Source organism: Anser anser, assembly GCF_964211835.1.
Source record: "Anser anser genome assembly, chromosome: 13".
NCBI classification, from domain to species: Eukaryota; Metazoa; Chordata; class Aves; order Anseriformes; family Anatidae; genus Anser; species Anser anser.
In genome coordinates this window covers 1382667-1405983 of record NC_139734.1, presented here as the reverse complement: position 1 = coordinate 1405983, position 23317 = coordinate 1382667, and the positions used below count along the sequence as shown (strand labels likewise).

At 55.2% G+C, this 23317-nt stretch overlaps 2 long non-coding RNA genes across 2 annotated transcripts in view; one reads left to right on the top strand and one right to left on the bottom strand.

The window, feature by feature from the left end:
• LOC310881036 overlaps positions 1-21440 on the top strand; it is a 135558-nt gene extending 114118 nt beyond the window's left edge. The window contains exon 2 of the long non-coding RNA XR_014572073.1: positions 15718-21440. This is a non-coding gene — a long non-coding RNA (uncharacterized lncRNA). The remainder of the gene's footprint in view (positions 1-15717) is intronic.
• The window catches only part of LOC310881042, a 295954-nt gene that overhangs the window by 71631 nt on the left and 201006 nt on the right, over positions 1-23317 (bottom strand). The gene's annotated exons all lie outside the window — the stretch shown is intronic.

The following is a 23317-nucleotide window of genomic DNA, read 5'->3' as shown; positions in this document are numbered from 1 at the left end:
GCACTGCAGTGAGTCCACAGAGTGCACTGGCACCACTGGGGATGCAGTGCAGTGAGTCCAGAGAGTGCACTGGCACCACTGGGGCTTCAGTGCAGTGAGTCTAGAGAGTGCACTGGCACCACTGGGGATGCAGTGCAGTGAGTCCAGAGAGTGCACTGGCACCACTGAAAATGCACTTCAGTGTGTCCAGAGAGTGCACTGGCACCACTGGGGATGCACTGCAGTGAGTCCAGAGAGTGCACTAGAGCCACTGGGGATGCAGTGCAGTGAGTCCAGAGAGTGCACTGGCACCACTGGGGATGCACTGCAGTGAGTCCAGAGAGTGCACTGGCACCACTGGTGATGCACTGCAGTGAGTCCAGAGAGTGGCGCTCCTGCCTCGGTTTCCGCTCCAGCCGCGTCAACCGCTCCAGCCGCGGTAGCCCCTCCATCCGCGGCAGACGCTCTAGACGCTCCAACCGCGTCAGCCTCTCCAGAAGCGTTAGCCCCTCCAGCCGCGGCAGCCGCTCCAGCCGCGGCAGCCGCTCCAGCCGCTCCAGCCGCGGTAACCACTCCAAGCGCGGTAGGAGCTCCAGCCGCGGCAGCCGCACCAGCCGCTCTAGCCGCGGTAGCCGCTCCAGCCGCTACCGAGTGGAGCGCCTGCCGCGTTTGGAGCGGCTGCCGCGGCTTCCGCGGCTGGAGCGGCTGCCGCGGTTGGAGAGTCTGCCGCGTATGCCGCGGACGGAGCGGCTGCCGCGGCTGGAGCGGCTGCCGCGGCTGCCGCGGCTGCCGAGGCTGGAGGGCTACCGCGGCTGGAGCGACTGCCGCGGCTGGAGTAGTGCAGTGAGTCCAGAGAGTGCACTGGCACCACTGGGGGTGCAGTGCAGTGAGTCCAGAGAGTGCACTGTCACCTTTGGGGATGCACTGCAGTGTCTGCAGAGAGTGCCCTGGCACCAATAGGGATGCAGGGCAGTGAGTCCAGAGAGTGCGCTGGAACCACTGGGGATGCACTGCAGTGAGTCCAGAGTGCACTAGCACCCCTGGGGATGCACTGCAGTGAGTCCAGAGAGTGTACTGGCACCACTGGGGATGCAGCGCAGTAAGTCCAGAGAGTGCACTGGCACAACTGAGAATGCACTTCAGTGTGTCCAGAGAGTGTACTGGCACCACTGGTGATGCACTGCAGTGAGTCCAGAGAGTGCACTGGCACCACGGGGGATGCACTGCAGTGAGTCCAGAGAGTGCACTGGCACCACTGGGGATGCAGTGCAGTGAGTCCAGAGAGTGCACTGGCACCACTGGGGATGCAGTGCAGTGAGTCCAGAGAGTGCACTGGCACCACTGGGGATGCACTGCAGTGAGTCCAGTGAGTGCACTGGCACCACTGGGGATGCAGTGCAGTGAGTGCAGGGAGTGCACTGGCACCACTGGGGATGCAGTGCAGTGAGTCCAGAGAGTGCAGTGGCACCACTGGGGATGCAGTGCAGTGAGTCCAGAGAGTGCACTGGCACCACTGGGGATGCAGTGCAGTGAGTCCAGAGAGTGCACTGGCACCACTGGTGATGCACTGCAGTTACTCCAGAGAGTGCACTGGCACCACTGGGCATGCGGTGCGGTGAGTCCAGAGAGTGCACTGGCACCACTGGTGATGCACTGCAGTGAGTCCAGAGAGTGCACTGGCACCACTGGGGATGCAGTGCAGTGACTACAGAGAGTGCACTGGCACCACTGGGGATGCAGTGCAGTGAGTCCACAGAGTGCACTAGTACCACTGGGGATGCAGTGCAGTGAGTCCAGAGAGTGTACTGGCACCACTGGGGATGCACTGCAGTGAGTCCAGAGAGTGCACTGGCACCACTGAGAATGCACTTCAGTGAGTCCAGAGAGCGCACTGGCACCACTGGGGATGCAGTGCAGTGAATCCAGAGAGTGCACTGGCACCACTGGTGATGCAGTATAGTGAGTCCAGAGAGTGCACTGGCACCACTGGGGATGCAGTGCAGTGAGTCCAGAGAGTGCACTAGCACCACTGGGAATGTAGTGCAGTGAATCCAGAGAGTGCACTGGCACCACTGGTGATGCAGTATAGTGAGTCCAGAGAGTGCACTGGCACCACTGGGGATGCAGTGCAGTGAGTCCAGAGAGTGCACTGGCACCACTGGGGATGCACTGCAGTGAGTCCAGACAGTGCACTGGCACCACTGATGATGCAGTACAGTGAGTCCAGTGAGTGCACTGGCACCACTGGGGATGTAGTGCAGTGACTCGAGAGAGTGCACTTGCACCACTGGGGATGCAGTGCACTGACTCCAGAGAGTGCACTGGCACCACTTGGGATGCAGTGCAGTGAGTCCAGAGAGTGCACTGGCACCACTGGGGATGCGGTGCGGTGAGTCCAGAGAGTGCACTGGCACCACTGGGGATGCAGTGCAGTGAGTCCAGAGAGTGCACTGGCACCACTGGGGATGCACTGCAGTGAGTCCACAGAGTGCACTGGTACCACTGGGGATGCAGTGCAGTGAGTCCAGAGAGTGCACTGGTACCACTGGGGATGCACTGCAGTGAGTCCAGAGAGTGCACTGGCACCACTGGGGATGCACTGCAGTGAGTCCAGAGAGTGCACTGGCACCACTGGGGATGCAGTGCAGTGAGTCCAGAGAGTGCACTGGCACCACTGGGGATGCAGTGCAGTGAGTCTAGAGAGTGCACTGGCACCACTGGGGATGCACTGCAGTGAGTCCAGAGAGCGCACTGGCACCACTGGGGATGTACTGCAGTGAGTCCACAGAGTGCACTGGCACCACTGAGAATGCACTTCAGTGAGTCCAGAGAGTGCACTGGTACCACTGGGGATGCACTTCAGTGAGTCCAGAGAGTGCACTAGCACCACTGGGGATGCAGTGCAGTGAATCCAGTGAGTGCACTGGCACCACTGGGGATGCAGTGCAGTGAGTCAAGAGAGTGCACTGGCACCACTGGGGATGCACTGCAGTGAGCTCAGAGAGTGCACTGGCACCACAGGGGATGCGGTGCCGGGAGTCCAGAGAGTGCACTGGCACCACTGGGGATGCAGTGCAGTGAGTCCAGAGAGTGCACTGGCTCCACTGGGGATGCAGTGCAGTGAGTCCAGAGAGTGCACTGGCACCACTGGGGATGCACTTCAGTGAGTCCAGAGAGTGCACGCGCTCCACTGGGGATGCAGTACAGTGAGTCCAGAGAGTGCACTGGCACCACTGGGGATGCAGTGCAGTGAGTCCAGAGAGTGCACTGGCAGCACAGAGGATGCAGTGCAGTGAGTCCAGAGAGTGCTCTGGCACCACTGGAGATGCAGTGCAGTGAGTCCAGAGAGTGCACTGGCACCACTGGGGATGCAGTGCAGTGAGTCCAGAGAGTGCACTGGCACCACTGGGGATGCACTTCAGTGAGTCCAGAGAGTGCACTGGCACCACTGGTGATGCACTGCAGGGAGTCCAGAGAGTGCACTGGCACCACTGGGGATGCACTGCAGTGAGTCCAGAGAGTGCACTGGCACCACTGGTGATGCACTGCAGGGAGTCCAGAGAGTGCACTGGCAACAACGGGGATGCACTGCAGTGAGTCCAGAGAGTGCAGTGGCACCACTTTGGATGCAGTGCAGTGAGTCCAGAGAGTGCACTGGCAGCACTGGGGATGCAGTGCAGTGAGTCCAGAGAGTGCACTGGCAATACTGGGGATGCAGTGCAGTGAGTCCAGAGAGTGCACTGGCACCAATGGGGCTGCAGTGCAGTGAGTCCAGAGAGTGCACTGGCACCACTGGGGATGCAGTGCAGTGAGTCCAGAGAGTGCACTGGCACCACTGGGGATGCACTGAAGTGAGTCCAGAGAGTGCACTGGCACCACTGGGGATGCAGTGCAGTGAGTCCAGAGATTGCACTAGCAACACTGGGGTTGCAGTGCAGTGACTCCAGAGAGTGCACTGGCACCACTGGGGATGCAGTGCAGTCAGTCCAGAGTGTGCAATGGCACGACTGGGAATGCAATGCAGTGAGTCCAGAGAGTGCACTGGCACCACAGGTGATGCACTGCAGTGAGTCCAGAGAGTGCACTGGCACCACTGGGGATGCAGTGCAGTGAGTCCAGAGAGTGCACTGGCACCACTGGGGATGCACTGCAGTGAGTCCAGAGAGTGCACTGGCACCAGAGGGAATGCACTGCAGTGAGTCCAGTGAGTGCACTGGCACCACTGGGGATGCAGTGCAGTGAGTGCAGAGAGTGCACTGGCACAACTGGGGATGCAGTGCAGTGAGTCCAGAGAGTGCAGTGACACCACTGGGGATGCAGTGCAGTGAGTCCAGAGAGTGCACAGGCAGCACTGGGGATGCAGTGCAGTGAGTCCAGAGAGTGCACTGGCACCACTGGGGATGCACTGCAGTGAGTCCAGAGAGTGCACTGGCACCACTGGGGATGCAGTGCAGTGAGTCCAGTGAGTGTACTGGCACCACTGGGGATGCACTGCAGTGAGTCCAGAGAGTGCACTGGCACCACTGAGAATGCACTTCAGTGAGTCCAGAGAGTGCACTGGCACCACTGGGGATGCAGTGCAGTGAGTCCAGAGAGTGCACTGGCACCACTGGAGATGCACTTCATTGAGTCCAGAGAGTGCACTGGCACCACTGGGGATGGAGTGCAGTGAGTCCAGAGAGTGAACTAGCACCACTGGGAATGCAGTACAGTGAGTCCAGTGAGTGCACTGGCACCACTGAGGATGTAGTGCAGTGACTCGAGAGAGTGCACTGGCACCACTGGGGATGCAGTGCAGTGAGTCCAGAGAGTGCACTGGTACCACTTGGGATGCAGTGCAGTGAGTCCAGTGAGTGCACTGGCACCAATGGGGATGCAGTGCAGTGAGTCCAGAGAGTGCATTGGCACCACTGGGGATGCAGTGCAGTGAGTCCAGAGAGTGCACTGGCACCACTGGGGATGCAGTGCAGTCAGTCCAGTGAGTGTACTGGCACCACTGGGGAAACACTGCAGTGAGTCCAGAGAGTGCACTGGCACCACTGAGAATGCCCTTCAGTGAGTCCAGAGAGTGCACTGGCACCACTGGGGATGCACTGCAGTGAGTCCACAGAGTGCACTAGCACCACTGGGGATGCAGTGCAGTGAGTCCAGAGAGTGCACTGGCACCACTGGGGATGCACTTCAGTGAGTCCAGAGAGTGCACGCGCTCCACTGGGGATGCAGTACAGTGAGTCCAGAGAGTGCACTGGCACCACTGGGGATGCAGTGCAGTGAGTCCAGAGAGTGCACTGGCAGCACAGAGGATGCAGTGCAGTGAGTCCAGAGAGTGCACTGGCACCACTGGGGATGCACTGCAGTGAGTCCAGAGAGTGCACTGGCACCAACGGGGATGCACTGCAGTGAGTCCAGAGAGTGAACTGGCACCAGAGGGAATGCACTGCAGTGAGTCCAGTGAGTGCACTGGCACCACTGGGTATGCAGTGCAGTGAGTGCAGAGAGTGCACTGACACCACTGGGGATGCAGTGCAGTGAGTCCAGAGAGTGCAGTGGCACCACTGGGGATGCAGTGCAGTGAGTCCAGAGAGTGCACTGGCAGCACTGGGGATGCAGTGCAGTGAGTCCAGAGAGTGCACTGGCAATACTGGGGATGCAGTGCAGTGAGTCCAGAGAGTGCACTGGCACCACTGGGACTGCAGTGCAGTGAGTCCAGAGAGTGCACTGGCACCACTGGGGATGCAGTGCAGTGAGTCCAGAGAGTGCACTGGCACCACTGGGGATGCACTGAAGTGAGTCCAGAGAGTGCACTGGCACCACTGGGGATGCAGTGCAGTGAGTCCAGAGAGTGCACTAGCAACACTGGGGTTGCAGTGCAGTGAGTCCAGAGAGTGCACTGGCACCACTGGGGATGCAGTGCAGTGAGTCCAGAGTGTGCACTGGCACGACTGGGAATGCAGTGCAGTGAGTCCAGAGATTGCACTGGCACCACTGGGGATGCACTTCAGTGAGTCCAGAGAGTGCACTGGCACCACAGGTGATGCACTGCAGTGAGTCCAGAGAGTTCACTGGCACCACTGGGGATGCAGTGCAGTGAGTCCAGAGAGTGCACTGGCACCACTGGGGATGCACTGCAGTGAGTCCAGAGAGTGCACTGGCCCCAGAGGGAATGCACTGCAGTGAGTCCAGTGAGTGCACTGGCACCACTGGGGATGCAGTGCAGTGAGTGCAGAGAGTGCACTGGCACAACTGGGGATGCAGTGCAGTGAGTCCAGAGAGTGCAGTGACACCACTGGGGATGCAGTGCAGTGAGTCCAGAGAGTGCACAGGCAGCACTGGGGATGCAGTGAGGTGAGTCCAGAGAGTGCACTGGCACCACTGGGGATGCAGTGCAGTGAGTCCAGAGAGTGCACTGGCACCACTGGGGATGCAGTGCAGTGAGTCCAGTGAGTGTACTGGCACCACTGGGGATGCACTGCAGTGAGTCCAGAGAGTGCACTGGCACCACTGAGAATGCACTTCAGTGAGTCCAGAGAGTGCACTGGCACCACTGGGGATGCACTGCAGTGAGTCCAGAGAGTGCACTGGCACCACTGGAGATGCACTTCAGTGACTCCAAAGAGTGCACTGGCACCACTGGGGATGCACTGCAGTGAGTCCAGAGAGTGAACTAGCACCACTGGGAATGCAGTACAGTGAGTCCAGTGAGTGCACTGGCACCACTGAGGATGTAGTGCAGTGACTCGAGAGAGTGCACTGGCACCACTGGGGATGCAGTGCAGTGAGTCCAGAGAGTGCACTGGTACCACTTGGGATGCAGTGCAGTGAGTCCAGTGAGTGCACTGGCACCACTGGGGATGCAGTGCAGTGAGTCCAGAGAGTGCACTGGCACCACTGGGGATGCACTGCAGTCACTCCAGAGAGTGCACTGGCACCATTGATGATGCAGTACAGTGAGTCCAGTGAGCGCACTGGCACCACTGGGGATGCACTGCAGTGAGTCCAGAGAGTGCACTGGCAGCACTGGGGATGCAGTGCAGTGAGTCCAGAGATTGCACTGGCACCAATGGGGATGCACTGCAGTGAGTCCAGAGAGCGCACTGGCACCACTGGGGATGCACTGCAGTGAGTCCACAGAGTGCACTGGAACCACTGAGAATGCACTTCAGTGAGTCCAGAGAGTGCACTGGCACCACTGGGGATGCACTGCAGTGAGTCCAGAGAGTGCACTAGCACCACTGGGGAATGCAGTGCAGTGAGTCCAGTGAGTGCACTGGCACCACTGGGGATGCAGTGCAGTGAGTCAAGAGAGTGCACTGGCACCACTGGGGATGCACTGCAGTGAGCCCAGAGAGTGCACTGGCACCACTGGGGATGCGGTGCCGGGAGTCCAGAGAGTGCTTTGGCACCACTGGGGATCCACTGCAGTTACTCCAGAGAGTGCACTGGCAACACTGGGGATGCAGTACAGTGAGTCCAGAGAGTGCACTGGCACCACTGGGGATGCACTGCAGTGAGTCCAGAGAGTGCACTGGCACCACTCAGGGTGCAGTGCGGTGAGTCCAGAGAATGCACTGGCACCAATGGGGATGCAGTGCAGTGAGTCCAGAGAGTGCACTGGCACCACTGGGGATGCACTGCAGTGAGTCCAGAGATTGCACTGGCACCACTGGGGATGCACCTCAGTGAGTCCAGAGAGTGCACTGGCACCACTGGGGATGCACTGCAGTGAGTCCAGAGAGTGCACTGTCACCACTGGGGATGCAGTACAGTGAGTCCACAGAGTGCACTGGTACCAGAGGGGATGCAGTACAGTGAGTCCAGAGAGTGCAGTGGCACCACTGGGCATGCAGTGCAGTGAGTCCAGAGAGTGCACTGGCACCACTGGGGATGCACTTCAGTGACTCCAGAGAGTGCACTGGCACCACTGGGGATGCAGTGCAGTGAGTCCAAAGACTTCACTGGCAAAACTGGAGATGCAGTGCAGTGAGTCCAGAGAGTGCACTGGCACCACTGGGGATGCAGTGCAGTGAGTCCAGAGATTGCACTGGCACCAACGGGGCTGCAGTGCAGTGAATCCAGAGAGTGCACTGGCACCACTGGGGATGCACTGCAGTGAGTCCAGAGAGTGCACTGGCACCAGAGGGAATGCACTGCAGTGAGTCCAGTGAGTGCACTGGCACCACTGGGGATGCAGTGCAGTGAGTGCAGAGAGTGCTCTGGCACAACTGGGGATGCACTGCAGTGAGTCCAGAGAGTGCAGTGACACCACTGGGGATGCAGTGCAGTGAGTCCAGAGAGTGCACAGGCAGCACTGGGGATGCAGTGCAGTGAGTCCAGAGAGTGCACTGGCACCACTGGGGATGCAGTGCAGTGAGTCCAGAGAGTGCACTGGCACCACTGGGGATGCAGTGCAGTGAGTCCAGTGAGTGTACTGGCACCACTGGGGATGCACTGCAGTGAGTCCAGAGAGTGCACTGGCACCACTGAGAATGCACTTCAGTGAGTCCAGAGAGTGCACTGGCACCACTGGGGATGCAGTGCAGTGAGTCCAGAGAGTGCACTGGCACCACTGGAGATGCACTGCAGTGAGTCCACAGAGTGCACTGGCACCAGTGGGGATGCACTGCAGTGAGTCCAGTGAGTGCACTGGCACCACTGGGGATGCAGTGCAGTGAGTCCAGTGAGTGCACTGGCACCACTGAGGATGTAGTGCAGTGACTCGAGAGAGTGCACTGGCACCACTGGGGATGCAGTGCAGTGAGTCCAGAGAGTGCACTGGTACCACTTGGGATGCAGTGCAGTGAGTCCAGTGAGTGCACTGGCACCACTGGGAATGCAGTGCAGTGAGTCCAGAGAGTGCATTGGCACCACTGGGGATGCAGTGCAGTGAGTCCAGAGAGTGCACTGGCACCACTGGGGATGCACTGCAGTCACTCCAGAGAGTGCACTGGCACCATTGATGATGCAGTACAGTGAGTCCAGTGAGCGCACTGGCACCACTGGGGATGCAGTGCAGTGACTCGAGAGAGTGCACTGGCACCACTGGGGATGCAGTGCAGTGAGTCCAGAGAGTGCACTGGCACCACTTGGGATGCAGTGCAGTGAGTCCAGAGAGTGCACTGGCACCACTGGGGATGCAGTGCAGTGAGTCCAGAGAGTGCACTGGCACCACTGGGGATGCAGTGCAGTGAGTCCAGAGAGTGCACTGGCACCACTGGGGATGCACTGCAGTGAGTCCAGAGAGTGCACTGGCACCACTGGGGATGCAGTGCAGTGAGTCCAGAGAGTGCACTGGCAGCACTGGGGATGTAGTGCAGTGAGTCCAGAGATTGCACTGGCACCACTGGGGATGCACTGCAGTGAGTCGAGAGAGCGCACTGGCACCACTGGGGATGCACTGCAGTGAGTCCACAGAGTGCACTGGAACCACTGAGAATGCACTTCAGTGAGTCCAGAGAGTGCACTGGCACCACTGGGGATGCACTGCAGTGAGTCAAGAGAGTGCACTAGCACCACTGGGGAATGCAGTGCAGTGAGTCCAGTGAGTGCACTGGCACCACTGGGGATGCAGTGCAGTGAGTCAAGAGAGTGCACTGGCACCACTGGGGATGCACTGCAGTGAGCCCAGAGAGTGCACTGGCACCACTGGGGATGCGGTGCCGGGAGTCCAGAGAGTGCTTTGGCACCACTGGGGATCCACTGCAGTTACTCCAGAGAGTGCACTGGCAACACTGGGGATGCAGTACAGTGAGTCCAGAGAGTGCACTGGCACCACTGGGGATGCACTTCAGTGAGTCCAGAGAGTGCACTGGCACCACTCAGGGTGCAGTGCGGTGAGTCCAGAGAATGCACTGGCACCAATGGGGATGCAGTGCAGTGAGTCCAGAGAGCTCACTGGCTCCACTGGGGATGCAGTGCAGTCAGTCCTGTGAGTGTACTGGCACCACTGGGGATGCACTGCAGTGAGTCCAGAGAGTGCACTGGCACCAACGGGGATGCACTGCAGTGAGTCCAGAGAGTGCACTGGCACCACTGGGGATGCACTTCAGTGAGTCCAGAGAGTGCACGGGCTCCACTGGGGATGCAGTGCAGTGAGTCCAGAGAGTGCACTGGCACCACTGGGGATGCAGTACAGTGAGTCCAGAGAGTGCACTGACACCACTGGGGATTCAGTGCAGTGAGTCCACAGAGTGCACTGGCACCACTGGGGATGCAGTGCAGTGAGTCCAGAGAGTGCACTGGCACCACTGGGGATGCAGTGTAGTGAGTGCAGAGAGTGCACTGTGAACACTGGGGATGCAGTGCAGTGAGTCCAGAGAGTGCACTGGCACCACTGGGGATGCAGTGCAGTGAGTCCAGAGTGTGCACTGGCACCACTGGGGATGCACTGCAGTGAGTCCAGAGATTGCACTGGCACCACTGGGGATGCACCTCAGTGAGTCCAGAGAGTGCACTGGCACCACAGGGGATGCACTGCAGTGAGTCCAGAGAATGCACTGGCACCACTGGGGATGCAGTGCAGTGAGTCCAGAGAGTGCACTGGCACCACTGGGGATGCAGTGCAGTGAGTCCAGAGAGTGCACTGGCACCAGAGGGAATGCACTGCAGTGAGTCCAGTGAGTGCAATGGCACCACTGTGGATGCACTGCAGTGAGTCTAGAGAGTGCACTGGCACCACTGGGGATGCAGACCAGTGAGTCCAGAGAGTGCACTGGCACCACTGGGGATGCAGTGCAGTGAGTCCAGAGAGTGCACTGGCACCACTGGGGATGCACTGCAGTGAGTCCAGAGAGTGCACTGTCACCACTGGGGATGCAGTACAGTGAGTCCACAGAGTGCACTGGTACCAGTGGGGATGCAGTACAGTGAGTCCAGAGAGTGCAGTGGCACCACTGGGCATGCAGTGCAGTGAGTCCAGAGAGTGCACTGGCACCACTGGGGATGCACTTCAGTGACTCCAGAGAGTGCACTGGCACCACTGGGGTTGCAGTGCAGTGAGTCCAAAGACTTCACTGGCAAAACTGGAGATGCAGTGCAGTGAGTCCAGAGAGTGCACAGGCACCACTGGGGATGCAGTGCAGTGAGTCCAGAGATTGCACTGGCACCAACGGGGCTGCAGTGCAGTGAGTCCAGAGAGTGCACTGGCACCACTGGGGATGCACTGCAGTGAGTCCAGAGAGTGCACTGGCACCACTGGTGATGCAGTACAGTGAGTCCAGAGAGTGCACTGGCACCACTGGGGATGCAGTGCATTGAGTCCAGAGAGTGCACTGGCACAACTGGGGATGCACTTCAGTGAGTCCAGAGAGTGCACTGACACCACTGGGGATGCAGTGCAGTGAGTCCAGAGAGTGCACTGGCACCACTGCGGATGCAGTGCATTGAGTCCAGAGAGTGCACTGGCACAACTGGGGATGCACTTCAGTGAGTCCAGAGAGTGCACTGACACCACTGGGGATGCAGTGCAGTGAGTCCAGAGAGTGCACTGGCACCACTGGGGATGCAGTGCAGTGAGTCCAGAGAGTGCTCTGGCACCACTGGGGATGCACTGCAGTGAGTCCAGAGAGTACACTGGCACCACTGGGGATGCAGTGCAGTGAGTCCAGAGAGTTCACTGGCACCACTGGGGATGCAGTGCAGTGAGTCCAGAGAGTGCACTGGCACCACTGGGGATGCAGTGCAGTGACTGCAGAGAGTACACTGGCACCACCGGGGATTCACTGCAGTGAGTCCAGAGAGTGCACTGGCACCACCTGTGATGCAGTGCAGTGAGTCCAGTGAGTGCACTGGCACCACTGGGGATGCAGTGCTGTGACTCCAGAGAGCGCACTGGCACCACTGGGGATGCAGTGCAGTCAGTCCAGTGAGTGCACTGGCACCACTGGGGGTGCAGTACAGTGAGTCCAGAGAGTGCACTGACACCACTGGGGATGCACTGCAGTGAGTCCAGACAGTGCACTGGCACCACTAGGGATGCAGTGCAGTGAGTCCAGAGACTGCACTGGCGCCACTGGGGATGCAGTGCAGTGAGTCCAGAGAGTGCAGTGGCACCACTGGGGATGCACTGCAGTGAGTCCAGAGAGTGCACTGGCACCACTGGGGATGCACTGCAGTTAGTCCAGAGAGTGCACTGTCACCACTGGGAATGCAGTACAGTGAGTCCAGAGAGTGCACTGGCACCACTGGACATGCAGTGCAGTGAGTCCAGAGAGTGCACTGGCACCACTGGGGATGCAGTGCAGTGAGTCCAGAGAGTGCACTGGCACCACTGGGGATGCAGTGCAGTGAGTCCAGAGAGTGCACTGGCACCACTGGGGATGCACTGCAGTGAGTCCAGAGAGTGCACTGTCACCACTGGGGATGCAGTACAGTGAGTCCACAGAGTGCACTGGTACCAGTGGGGATGCAGTACAGTGAGTCCAGAGAGTGCACTGGCACCACTGGGGATGCACTTCAGTGACTCCAGAGAGTGCACTGGCACCACTGGGGTTGCAGTGCAGTGAGTCCAAAGACTTCACTGGCAAAACTGGAGATGCAGTGCAGTGAGTCCAGAGAGTGCACAGGCACCACTGGGGATGCAGTGCAGTGAGTCCAGAGATTGCACTGGCACCAACGGGGCTGCAGTGCAGTGAGTCCAGAGAGTGCACTGGCACCACTGGGGATGCACTGCAGTGAGTCCAGAGAGTGCACTGGCACCACTGGTGATGCAGTACAGTGAGTCCAGAGAGTGCACTGGCACCACTGGGGATGCAGTGCATTGAGTCCAGAGAGTGCACTGGCACAACTGGGGATGCACTTCAGTGAGTCCAGAGAGTGCACTGACACCACTGGGGATGCAGTGCAGTGAGTCCAGAGAGTGCACTGGCACCACTGCGGATGCAGTGCATTGAGTCCAGAGAGTGCACTGGCACAACTGGGGATGCACTTCAGTGAGTCCAGAGAGTGCACTGACACCACTGGGGATGCAGTGCAGTGAGTCCAGAGAGTGCACTGGCACCACTGGGGATGCAGTGCAGTGAGTCCAGAGAGTGCTCTGGCACCACTGGGGATGCACTGCAGTGAGTCCAGAGAGTACACTGGCACCACTGGGGATGCAGTGCAGTGAGTCCAGAGAGTACACTGGCACCACTGGGGATGCAGTCCAGTGAGTCCAGTGAGTGCACTGGCACCACTGGGGATGCAGTGCAGTGACTGCAGAGAGTACACTGGCACCACCGGGGATTCACTGCAGTGAGTCCAGAGAGTGCACTGGCACCACCTGTGATGCAGTGCAGTGAGTCCAGTGAGTGCACTGGCACCACTGGGGATGCAGTGCTGTGACTCCAGAGAGCGCACTGGCACCACTGGGGATGCAGTGCAGTCAGTCCAGTGAGTGCACTGGCACCACTGGGGGTGCAGTACAGTGAGTCCAGAGAGTGCACTGACACCACTGGGGATGCACTGCAGTGAGTCCAGACAGTGCACTGGTACCACTAGGGATGCAGTGCAGTGAGTCCAGAGACTGCACTGGCGCCACTGGGGATGCAGTGCAGTGAGTCCAGAGAGTGCACTGGCACCACTGGGGATGCACTGCAGTGAGTCCAGAGAGTGCACTGGCACCACTGGGGATGCACTGCAGTTAGTCCAGAGAGTGCACTGTCACCACTGGGGATGCAGTACAGTGAGTCCAGAGAGTGCACTGGCACCACTGGACATGCAGTGCAGTGAGTCCAGAGAGTGCACTGGCACCACTGGGGATGCAGTGCAGTGAGTCCAGAGAGTGCACTGGCACCACTGGGGATGCACTTGAGTGACTCCACAGAGTGCACTGGCAACACTGGGGATGCAGTGCAGTGAGTCCAAAGACTTCACTGGCACCACTGGGGATGCAGTGCAGTGACTCCAGAGAGTGCACTGGCACCACTGGGGATGCAGTGCAGTGAGTCCAGTGAGTGTACTGGCACCACTGGGGATGCACTTCAGTGAGCCCAGAGAGTGCACTGGCACCACTGAGAATGCACTTCAGTGAGTCCAGAGAGTGCACTGGCACCACTGGGGATGCACTGCAGTGAGTCCAGAGAGTGCACTAGCACCACTGGGGATGCAGTGCAGTGAATCCTGTGAGTACACTAGCACCACTGGGGATGCAGAGCAGTGAGTCCAGAGAGCTCACTGGCACCACTGGGGATGCAGTGCAGTGAGTCCAGAGAGTGCACTGGCACCACTGGAGATGCAGTACAGTGAGTCCAGTGAATGCACTGGAACCACTGGGGATGCAGTGCAGTGAGTCCAGAGAGTGCACTGGCACCACTGGTGATGCAGTACAGTGAGTCCAGTGAGTGCACTGGTACCACTGGGCCTGCAGTGCAGTGAGTCCAGAGAGTGCACTGGCACCACTGGGGATGCAGTGAAGTGAGTCCAGAGAGTGCACTGGCACCACCGATGATGCAGTACAGTGAGTCCAGTGAGTGCACTGACTCCACTCGGGATGCACTGCAGTGACTCGAGAGAGTGCACTGGCACCACTGGGGATGCAATGCAGTGAGTGCAGAGAGTGCACTGGCACCACTGGGGATGCAGTGCAGTGAGTCCAGAGAGTGCACTGGCACCACTGGGGATGCAGTGCAGTGAGTCCAGAGAGTGCACTGGCACCACTGGGGATGCACTGCAGTGAGTCCAGAAAGTGCACTGGCACCACTGGGGATGCACTACAGTGAGTCCAGAGATTGCACTGGCACCACTGGGGATGCAGTGCAGTGAGTCCAGAGAGTGCACTGGCACCACTGGGGATGCACTGCAGTGAGTCCAGAGAGTGCACTGGCACCACTGGGGATGCACTTCAGTGAGTCCAGAGAGTGTACTGACACCACTGGGGATGCGGTGCAGTGAGTCCAGAGAGTGCACTGGCACCACTGGGGATGCAGTGCAGTGAGTCCAGAGAGTGCTCTGGCACCACTGGGGATGCACTGCAGTGAGTCCAGAGACTGCACTGGCACCACTGGGGATGCAGTGCAGTGAGTCCAGAGAGTGCACTGGCACCACTGGGGATGCAGTGCAGTGAGTCCAGAGAGTGCACTGGCACCACTGGTGATGCAGTCCAGTGAGTCCAGTGAATGCACTGGCACCACTGGGGATGCAGTGCAGTGAGTGCAGAGAGTGCACTGGCACCACCTGTGATGCAGTACAGTGTGTCCAGTGAGTGCACTGGCACCACTGGGGATGCAGTGCTGTGACTCCGGAGAGCGCACTGGCACCACTGGGGATGCAGTGCAGTCAGTCCAGTGAGTGCACTGGCACCACTGGGGATGCAGTGCAGTGAGTGCAGAGAGTGCAATGGCACCAATGGGGATGCACTTCAGTGAGTCCAGAGAGTGCACTGGCACCACTGGGGATGCAGTGCAGTGAATCCAGTGAGTGCACTGGCACCACTGGGGATGCAGTGCTGTGACTCCAGAGAGCGCACTGGCGCCACTGGGGATGCAGTGCAGTGAGTCCAGAGAGTGCACTGGCACCACTGGGGATGCAGTGCAGTGAGTCCAGAGAGTGCACTGGCACCACTGGGGATGCACTTCAGTGAGTTCAGAGAGTGCACTGGCACCACTGGTGATGGGTTTCAAGCCAACTGCATTAACCGCTCATGCTTCTTTCTTATGAGACGTTAGTAAACCAATTACATAGCCTTGTCAAGACTAAATCACAGGTAAAAATCCTGTACATCTCATGTGGCCAACCACTCCCAACTAGGATTCCAAGAACCAGGAGGTTCGGTGAAAATAGGGCTAGTGCTATTAGAGGGGTGATTATTAGGGTAAGCCCTAAGCTGTCTTTAATGGAGAAGTATGGGTGGAATGGGATTTTGTCGCAGTCTGATACGATTCCTAGTGGGTTATTTGAGCCTGATTCGTGTAGGAAGGTTAGGTGGACTAGGGTGATTCCTGCAATTAGGAAGGGCAGTAGGAAGTGGATGGCGAAGAATCGGGTTAAGGTTGGATTGTCTACTGAGAATCCTCCTCAGGCTCATTCTACTAGAGTTTGCCCAATGTACGGGATGGCTGAGAATAGGTCGGTGATTACGGTGGCCCCTCAGAATGACATTTGTCCTCATGGTAGGACATACCCTACGAAGGCAGTTGCTATTAGGGTGAGTAGGAGGATTACTCCTGTGTTTCAGGTTTCTTTGTATAGGTAGGAGCCGTAGTAGAGGCCTCGTCCGATGTGTAAGTAGATGCAGATAAAGAAGAGCGAAGCACCGTTGGCGTGGAGGTTGCGGATGAGCCATCCGTACTGGACGTCTCGGCATGTGTGAGCTACTGAGGAGAAGGCGAGTGAAGTGTCTGCGGTGTAGTGTATGGCTAGTAGCAGGCCTGTTAGGATTTGTGTGGCTAAGCAGATGGCTAGAAGGGAGCCGAAGTTTCATCAGGCAGAGATGTTGGAGGGGGCGGGTAGGTCGATTAGGGAGTTGTTGATTATTTTTAGTAGGGGATGGGATTTGCGGATGTTAGGGGCCATTAGTGAGTCTGTGTGTTATTAGGATTATTACCAGGATGGAGAGGGCGAAGGATCCTAGGTAGGCCTTAATTAGCCCTGTGTGTATTGAGGTTGCGGCTTTGCTTGCGGCTACTTGTAGTTCAGCAAGGCCCTCTGGCCCTATTTTTTTGAGTCAGGAGAGGTCGATCAAGTGTAGGGCAATGTTTTGTCCCTTTTCTAGTAGGTTTTTGGAGAAGAATCGGTGTACTAGGGGGTTGAAGTACCCTAATGCAGAGGAGAAGTTTATGAGGGGGTTTGGTTTGGGGTGAGTGAGGGTGTGTGTTATGTTCGATAGTTCTAGGGCTAGGATGATTCCTAGGATTGTTATGAGGATGGCAGCGGTTTTGGTGATAAGGGGTATGGTTATTGGGGGGGTTTTGGTTGGTGTGATGAAAGAGGTAATGATTATTCCTGCTGTAATGCTGCCTAGGGCGAGTCGGGTTAGGGGGGCGGTGATTAGTGGGTTGTTTTCGTTTATTGATACTATTGGGGGGATTCGGGTTTGTCCAGCTTGGACTAGGATGGTTATGCGGATGCTGTAGGTTGCGGTGAATGCTGTGGCTATAAGGGTTAGGAGTAGGGCTCAAGTATTTAGGTATGATGTGTTTAAGCTTTCGATGATGAGGTCTTTTGAGTAGAATCCGGCTAGGAATGGGGTTCCTATCAGCGCCAGGTTTCCGATGGTTAGGCAGGAAGTAGTGACTGGGAGTATTTTCTGTAGGCCTCCTATCTTTCGGATATCTTGTTCTCCGTTTAGGTTGTGGATGATAGACCCTGAGCATAGGAATAGTATGGCTTTAAAGAAGGCATGGGTTGAGATGTGTAGGAAGGCTAGTTGTGGGAGGTTTAGTCCGATAGTGACTATTATTAGTCCTAGTTGGCTGGATGTTGAGAAAGCAATGATTTTTTTGATGTCATTTTGGGTTAGGGCGCATGTGGCAGCGAATAGGGTTGATAGAGCACCTAGGCATAGGCAGGCAGTTAGGGCTGTCTGGTTGGTGGCTAGCAGGGGGTGCATGCGGATGAGCAGGAAGATTCCGGCTACTACTATGGTACTGGAGTGCAGTAGGGCTGATACTGGGGTGGGGCCTTCTATTGCTGCGGGCAGTCATGGGTGGAGTCCAAATTGGGCGGATTTTCCTGCGGCTGCGAGGATTAATCCTATGAGGGGGAGGATTGGGGTTTGGTGGGGGTGTACGGCTTGTTGGATCTCTCAGGTGTTGAATGTTGAAGCTAGTCATGCTATGCTCAGGATCAGTCCGATGTCTCCGATTCGGTTGTAGATTACGGCTCGTAGGGCGGCGGTGTTGGCATCTGCTCGGCCTTGTCATCAGCCGATGAGAAGGAAGGACATGATTCGTACTCCTTCCCAGCCTACGAATAGGAGGAATATGTTGTTTGCGGTTGTTAGGAGGAGTATGGCGACTAGGAATGTCAGTAGGTAGGTGAAAAATTTTGTTACGTATGGCTCTGAGGCCATGTATCATATGGCGAATTGTAGGATTGATCATGTTACAAATAGGGCGATTGGAAGAAATGTTATTGAGTATTGGTCTATTTTTAGGCTCAGGGGGATTTTAAAGTTTATAATGAATTTTCACTCCCAGTGGCAGGTGACAGATTCTACTCCCGAGTAGATGAATGCGGTTGTAGGGGCTAGGCTAATTAGGAATGCGGTTTTAACAGCGCGGGTGGTGGCTTGTGGGGTGTTTTTAAAGTTTTTAAATAGAAATGGCAGGATGATTGGGGTTAGGAGGATTGTCAGCGTGAGTAGTGTGAGGGAGTTGATTAGTAGTGTGGGGTTCACTACTTTTACTTGGATTTGCACCAAGATGGGTGGTTCCTAAGACCAGTGGATTGCTGTTATCCTTTAAAAGTAAGGGGGCTGAGGTTTTAGGCTCAGATGTAAGAGTTAGCAGCTCTTGTTGGTTAAACCCTCCCCTCGGCAGGTAAGAAGGTTTGAACTTCTATTCTTAGAATCACAGTCTAATGTTTGGTTTAAACTATACTTGCATGAGGGGATTCCGGAGATCAGTTCGGGTTTGAGGATTAGGAGGAATATTGGGATAATGTGGAGTGTTATGAGCAGGTGTTCTCGCGTGGTTGAGTTTTGCATAGATGTGATGTGGGAGGGGATTGAGCCTCGTTGGGTCATTAGTAGTATGAATAAGGTGTAGGAGGCGGTTAGTAGGGTTGCGATTCCTGTTAGGATGATCGTGAAGGCAGATCAGTTGAATAAGGTGATTATAATGGTTAGCTCTGCTATGAGGTTTGTTGTTGGGGGTAAGGCTATGTTTGTTAGATTGGCCAGCAATCATCAGGTAGCTATGAGTGGTAGGAGAGGTTGTAGGCCTCGTGTGAGTAGTAGAATTCGGCTGTGCGTACGTTCATAGTTTGTGTTGGCTAGGCAGAATAGTATGGAGGAAGTTAGTCCATGGGAAATTATTAGGATCATTGCCCCTGAGAATGATCAGTGGGTTTGGATTATTCCTGCGGCGATAACTAGGCCTATGTGGCTAACGGATGAATAAGCGATTAGTGATTTTAGGTCTGTCTGTCGTAGGCAGATTGAGCTAGTCATTAGGGCGCCTCATAGGGCCAGGGTTAGGAAGGGGTAGTGCAGGAGGTTGGACAGTGGGCCCATAAATAGAGTGACTCGTATAATTCCGTATCCTCCTAGCTTTAGTAGTAGGGCGGCGAGGAGTATTGAGCCTGCGATGGGTGCTTCTACGTGGGCTTTTGGCAGTCAGAGGTGTAGGCCGTATAGTGGGGCTTTTACTATGAATGCTATGAGCAGTGCTAGACCTGATAGTATTCCTGTCCATGAGGTGGATAGGGTTGGGTGGGTTAGTTGTAGGGTTGGCAGGTGCAGGGTGCCAATTTTCACGTATAGGTGTATGATTGTGATTAGCAGGGGTAGAGAGCTTACTGGCGTGTAGAATAGCAGGTAGATGCCAGCGCTTAGGCGTTCTGGTTGGTTCCCCCATCGGGTGATTAAGATTAGGGTGGGAATGAGGGTTGCTTCAAATGAGATGTAAAATAGTGCTAGTTCTGTGGTGGAAAAGGCTAGTAGGATGAATGGCTGGACTGCGACTAAGGTTGAGATAAAGATTCGTTTGCGTTGTAGGGGTTCTTGTTGCAGGTGGTTTTGGCTTGCTATGATTATGAGTGGGAGTAGTCAGCAGGATAGTACTAGGAGGGGGGATGAGATTTGGTCAATTCCTGTTCAGTTGGATAAAAATTTGTAGGGGTAGTAGGTTGGGATTAATCACTGTAGGCTTAGGGCAGCGATTAGGAGGCTGTATAAGGTGGTGTTAGTCCATAGAAATTTTGGTGGAGACAGCAGGGCTGTTGGAAGAAGTATGATTGTGGGTAGGATGATTTTTAGCATTGCAGGAGGTTTAGGTTGTGTAGATGGTCGGAGCCATGTGTGCGGGTGGAGGCTACTAGGATGGCCAGGCCTGTGCCCGCCTCACACGCTGAGAAGGTTAGCATGAGAATTGGTACCATGGTGAATGAGGAGACTTGGTTTTCGATGGATCATATTGATAGGCCTACGAATATCGATAATATTATGCTTTCAAGGCATAGTAGGGCGGATACTAGGTGGGTTCGGTGGAAGGCTAGTCCTAGTCCGCTGAAAATGAAGGCTGAGTAGAAGCTTAAATGTAGGGGCGACATAAGAAAGTTACAGGGTTGGCTGTAATCTGCTGGGTCGAAACCAGCTATCTTTTTGGTTAGACTAACTTTCTGTTATTCTGCTCATTCTAGGCCCCCTTGAATTCACTCGTAGGCCAGTCCGAGTGTTAGGAGAAGGAGGATCGCTACAGTTCAGGTGAGGGTCATTAGGGGGGATTGGAGTTGGACGGCTCATGGCAGGGGGAGTAGGAGGGCGATTTCTAGGTCGAATAGGAGGAACAGGATGGCTACTGAGGAAGAATCGGACTGAGAATGGTAATCGAGCAGATCCAAGTGGGTCGAATCCACATTCGTACGGTGAGAGTTTCTCTGAGTCGGGGTTTATTTGGGCGAGTCAGAAGTTTAATGCGGTTAGGGCGGCGCTTAGGATTGATGATAGGGCGAATATGAACATGAGTGCGTTCATTGCTCTCCTCTGGGTTTATACCAGATTCTAGAGATTGGAAGTCAATTGTAATTAATATACTAGAAGAGCAAGATCCTCATCAGTAGATGGTTATGTAGAGGAATAGTCAGATGACGTCTACGAAGTGTCAGTATCAGGCTGCTGCCTCGAATCCGAAGTGGTGGTCTGATGTAAAGTGGAACTTGATCAGTCGGAAGAGGCAGACGGTCAGGAAGGAGGATCCGATGATTACGTGGAGTCCGTGGAATCCAGTGGCAACGAAGAAGGTAGATCCGTAGACGCTATCGGCGATTGAGAATGGGGCTTCGTGGTATTCTATTGCTTGTAGGGCTGTGAAGTAGAATCCCAGGAGGATCGTTAGGGTTAGGGCGTGGATGGCGTGTTTTCGGTTTCCTTCTGTGATGCTGTGATGGGCTCACGTTACGGTAACGCCTGAGGCTAGTAGGATGGCTGTGTTTAGTAGGGGGACTTCTATCGGGTTGAGTGGTTTAATTCCTGTTGGGGGTCATTGGCCTCCTAGTTCTGGGGTTGGGGCCAGGCTCGAGTGGAAGAACGCTCAGAAGAACCCTAAGAAGAAGAATGCTTCGGATGTGATGAAAAGGATTATGCCGTATCGTAGGCCTTTTTGGACTGTGGGAGTGTGATGGCCTTGGAAGGTGCTTTCTCGTACAATGTCTCGTCATCATTGGAGTATTACTAGGAGTATTGAGATGAGGCCTAGGGTTAGTAGTATGGATGAGTTGTAGTGGAATCACATGATTAATCCTGAGGTTGTGAGTAGGGCGGCGGCTGCCCCGAAGATTGGTCAAGGGCTTGGGTCAACTATGTGGTATGAGTGTGCTTGGTGTGCCATTAGATGTTTTCTTGTAAGTATAGGCTTAGAAGGAGCACGAAGACGTAGGCCTGGATTATGGCTACTGCTACTTCTAGGATGGTTAGGAGTAGTAGGATGATTATTGTTAGGATGGATACTGCAGGAAGGGTGGGTATTAATGCAATGGAGGCTGTAGAGATGAGTTGGATGAGTAAGTGTCCTGCTGTAAGGTTGGCTGTAAGGCGGACTCCGAGGGCTAGGGGGCGGATTAGTAGGCTGGTTGTTTCGATCAGGATTAGTGCGGGGATTAGGGGTGTAGGGGTACCTTCGGGTAATAGGTGGGCTAAAGAGGCTGATGGTTGGTTTCGTAGGCCTGTTAGTAGTGTGGCGAGCCATAGTGGGAAGGCTAGGGCTATGTTCATAGATAGTTGGGTGGTTGGGGTGAATGTATATGGAAGGAGGCCTAGAAGGTTGATTGTAAGAAGTATGATTATTAGGGATGTAAATATTATGGCTCATTTGTGGCCATTTTTGTTGAGTGGGACTATTAGTTGTTTTGTGATTAGGTGAAGGAGTCATGTTTGGATAGTAGAAAGGCGGTTGTTGATTCATCGGTTGTTTGGGGACGGGAATAGTAGGGCTGGGAAGAGTAGGGATAGTAGGATTAAGGGGATGCCGAATAGATTGGGGCTGGAAAATTGGTCAAAGAAGCTTAGGTTCATGGTCAGGATCATGGTGTGGGTTTGGTAGTGAGGGAGGTCTTATTTGATGGGGGGTTGGTTGTGGTGAAGGCTAGTAGTTTTGGTTGGATGAGGAGTGCTAGGGTTAATCAGGTTATAATTATGATTGAAAATCATGGTGCGGGGTTAAGCTGTGGCATATCATTAAGGAGGGGGAAGTCCCTCTTTGGCTAGCTTAAAAGGCTAGTGCTGTTGCATAGCTTCTTAATGATTAGGATGATGATAGAAGGGACGATCAGGCCTCGAAATGTGGGAGTGGGGTTGATTCTACTACAATGGGTATGTAGCTGTGATTAGCCCCGCAAATTTCTGAGCATTGTCCGTAAAAAATCCCAGGCCGGGTGGTAATGAATGAAGTTTGGTTTAGTCGGCCTGGGATTGCGTCTGTTTTAACTCCGAGCGTTGGGACTGCTCAGGAGTGGAGTACGTCTCCTGCAGTAATGATCACGCGGATGGGGGATTCTATTGGGATAACTACGCGGTGGTCAACTTCTAGCAGTCGGAAGTGGCCGTTGGGTAAGTCTGGGGTGGGCACTATGTAGGAGTCGAATGATAGGTCTTTGAAGTCTGTGTATTCGTAGCTTCAGTATCATTGGTGGCCGATGGCTTTTAGGGTGAGGTCTGGTTCGTCGATTTTGTCCATTATGTAGAGGATTTGTAGGGATGGGAGGGCGAGGAGTACCAGGACGATAGCAGGTAGGATTGTCCAGATCAGCTCTACTTCTTGGGCGTCTACAGCATTGGACGAGAGTTTTTTCTGTTAGTATGTGGGCTAAAAGGTAGAGAACTAGGCTGCAGATAGCTAGGGCAACGATTAGGGCGTGGTCGTGGAATTCAACGAGTTCTTCTATGATGGGTGATGAGGCGTCTTGGAATCCTAGTTGGGAGTGGTTGGCCACATGAGATGTACAGGATTTTTACCTGTGATTTAGTCTTGACAAGGCTATGTAATTGGTTTACTAACGTCTCATAAGAAAGAAGCATGAGCGGTTAATGCAGTTGGCTTGAAACCAGCATGTGAGGGTTCGATTCCTTCCTTTCTTGTACTTGGACGAAGGCCGGTTCCTCGAAAGTATGGTATGGGGGAGGGCAGCCGTGGATTCATTCAACGTTTGTGGTAGTTAGTTCTGGTTGTAGGACTTTTCGTTTGGCCGGAAAGGCTTCTCAGATGATGAA